A 3,890-nucleotide genomic window follows, 5' to 3' on the forward strand; every position below is an offset into this window, starting at 1 on the left:
AAAGAGTTTTGAATGGAAAGTTTATGTTTTGATCTTGCATGTCATAGTTTTAGTTGGAACTCAAAGTACAATCTTGATTCATGGATTTAAGGTTGTATTTTTTAGGGAACTACAAGGAATGGTGAAATGCCAAGTCAAGAGAGTGAAGCGCTTGTTTTAATGGTCATTTCCCTTCCATTTCATTCGGCTATGACCGTAAGGGAGCCGAATGAATGGTTCTTGATGGCGTTTTGTTGCCTTGTTTCATTCTTGTGTGTTTTTGGTGATAATAACATGAATTTTGTAGTATAAACTTGATAAAACCCTTTGCATGCTAAGTGATCATTTAGTTATAGCTTATGCTAGGCTTGCATGTTGATTTTATGATAAAATTTATTTTGGAAATCTTATTGTTTTGGCTAGAATATTCGAAGGCATGCATGCATAGAAATCAACTCATGATTTTCGGAAGTTTTTGATCATTTGAATTGATAATTGTTAGTAGGCTTTAATTTCGGTTGAGTTAAGATAATGATCTTGATTTGTGATCCTTGATATGTGATGTTAATTCGTATACATTTATAAAGAAGATATAACTTGTTGTTTTCAAAACTTGATGACTTGTAATTAGTGTAGTATGTTAACTTTTGAATTGCTATGTTGCACCTTAGGTAAGGATGATCTCCATTAAATCAATATTGAGTATAGGACAGTTAGTTCAGTAGATCACCTTGGTTGAGGTTTGGTTTGGGTTCTTTGGTTTTTGTTGGTTGGGTTTGTCAAGTAAGAATATTGGTGAAAGGAGAGTATTAGTTTCTGCAGAAAATTAGTTTGGTACCCTGAGGTTTAGAGTGAGATTTGGCCTTGTCATTATTGTGAACTTTGAGGCCCAAGTCACCAGAAGCTAGCAATAGGAGTATACAATAGGTTTTAGGTGTTTTTTGGAGGTTTGTAAGACGTTTAGTTAGGTGCACGAGTGGAAACACCAAATCTGTCCAGGAGGGGACAGTTTTGTTGCAACTTAGAAATGGGAAGTTTTGACCATGTCATAGGTAGGCCCTCATTAGGCCCTATTGGGCCTTAGTTAGAGGGAGTATGAGAGGAGTTTGTACCAGCCATAGTTCATAGGATTTGAGTTAGAATCATGTGTCATAAGTTAGTTCAAGTCAGGACCCTTTTCTTCCCAGAAAAATAGGGGAAGCGTAGACTTTAAGCTTAGGCCTAGGGAGGCCCAAGCTAGGCCCTTGAGCCACACCAAGTTTGGGAGTTGGATTATAATCAGGAGAGTAGTGTAAAAGTTTTGGAGGTAAACTTGAAGTGTAAGAGTGTCAAATGCACCCAAGAAACCATAGATGTCATTCTAAAATTTACCATAATGAGCACATTCACTTACCACCACATAGTTTTAGAGCACTTAGGAGTGAAGTTTTGGTTGACCACCTTAGTTGCAAAATAGCATAAAGTCAGTAGAGTGAAAGGCCCAAGTTAGGGTCAATAGGAATTGGATGGTTTAGTAAAGTCACATCGAGTTAGGAGGCCAAAATTTGGAGATTGTCTAGCGACCAAGTGACTTAAGTAAGTGGAGCGAGATCATCCAAGTCTAGTGTTGTAATATGGTGTGTGTGATATTATTTGGTACTTAAATATGGTATGTGAGCATATATGGCTATGTGTACTATTATGATTATAAGGTGATTGTAAATTGTGTGTATATAGGCCTAAGTGCCATTGTGTTTAAATTTTGTTTACAAATAGGTTCAGTTGGTAAGAATATATTATAATGAGGTTATTATTATTTTGTGTAGGATCTCGAGACGAGGGTAAACTTGCCATTAAGGTCGAGTAAAGCTTCCAGTTGCTCCTACCTGCCAGTCAAGTCCAGCCTTTCTTAAGGCAAGTGATTCAACCTGCCTCTTTCATTTACACTGCAAGTGTGTGATAACTAGTTCATATATACGATGCGAGTATTTTAATTCACCTTGATATACATGAACCAAGTGGTTTCAAATCTATATCCGTAGTATATGAAAATGACATGAACCCTCAAGTATTTATTTCAAGTAGTTTAACTTTACTTGAAGATTGCTATGCAAGTAAATCCAAAGTCCTATCATGCTAGTATACCAAAGTAATTATGATGTTGAACCATGTGCAAGTTATACCCAGTAACCTTGTCTTGATACCTAAAAGTCAGTTGTTCCTTAACGATTGTTCATAATTGTTTGACAACCCTATCCTTACCAAAAAGCATGATACTCTATTGTACCTTGAGCTGATGCTCATTTAATCTATATTTTGATACCTAAATCTTATCTGGAACCAATTAATGATCACCTTCTTTATACTTTAATACCTATGTCTTATCTGGAGCCATTACCTTGGACCTAGTTTGACTTTGTTCTTTCATACTATTCGATAACCTTGCTAAATCTCACTGTCAAAATCCTTGTAAATGGAAACCTTGTAATTTCTCTTAATAAAGTTGTTGTGCAAGACATGCCTGTATCATAACAAGACTAAGTCATACTGACAACCCTGAGATTAGTTGTACTGTAACCTTAATCTTTAATTCATACTTGAAACACTTAATGTCTGTAAAATGTAAATGGAGCAGACTGGAGCATTTTTCTCTAAACAGTGTCAAGCCTAAGAAATCTATCTGGAAGAAGATCAAGAAGATCATGCCTCAGAATAATTATGAAGAAGCTTGGAGTTGAATAAATCTATTTGGTGTAAAACACTCTAAGTCAAGATCTCTACAAGTCACATAATTTGTATTATAGAGAAGTCATTCGAGAACTCAGAAAGACCTATTGAGAACTCAGAAAGACCTATCGAGAACTCAAGAATTATCTATCGAGAACTCAGGAAATGCTATTGGAGATATCGATAAGTCAGATACCCATTCGAGGACTCAGAGATATCGACAAGTATACATTCATTAGAGAACTCTGAGTTATCGATAAGCCAAAGTCCATTAGAGAACTCTGAGTTATCGATAAACCAAAATTCACTAGAGAACTCAGAGTTGTCGATAGTCAAGTCAACAATGAAGTTTCAAAGATATCGACAAGACAACATGCCTATCGAGATGTCGAGTTCTCTAGAGCTTAATTGGAGATCTCAAAGTGAAGAAATTTCTCTAAGTACAGAATTGCAGAACAGTTCAATATCCAAGGTTGCAAATCAACAAACAATTCACATAGCTGGATTGACAAGTCTACAAAAAGCAGTGTAACACCCCCAAATCCGGGGTCGGGGATCCGGGTTGTCACGAGTTCCATTTCCCTTATATATACTTAATCTTAACAATCAACCAACTGCTGCGTACTGTGACCCCACAATATACACACACACACCACAGGTTATAGTCTTAGAGATGAATATCAAAAATAACACAAGTCATTTTATTCCACAATTATAAACCATTTCACCTTCAAAGGGTTTCTGAATAATTTACATATTCATTGCCATTATTACAATTCATAATATACATAAGTCTGGTTCATCAAAAGTTGGAAGCCTAGCCTATTGGTAATTCCTACCTCAGCTACAGCGGCATCAACGCTTCCAGAAAACTGCGGAACGTTTCCTAACCGCTTGCGAATTGGAAGTTTGGTCCTGTTCATCTTTGCTATCTGTTGTTGTGTGATGAAAGAAGAAAGCAAGGGTGAGCAACAAGCCCACCGAAATAATATGTATAATAATTAACAATATATGAGCATTCTCATAGTACTCATGAAAGTCTTGGTCAAGAAGAAATGAACCAAGCTGATATCTTAACGCAACCAAGTCGCAAAATATGCAGTATATATATACATATATACTTTTCACAATCTTTGAAATCCTATGACATGTATAATATACACAGAGTTCCAGTTTATAACGGTATAAAAATATCGTTGCAAGGT

This window comes from Apium graveolens, chromosome 5, assembly GCF_009905375.1.
Source record: "Apium graveolens cultivar Ventura chromosome 5, ASM990537v1, whole genome shotgun sequence".
NCBI classification, from domain to species: domain Eukaryota; kingdom Viridiplantae; phylum Streptophyta; class Magnoliopsida; order Apiales; family Apiaceae; genus Apium; species Apium graveolens.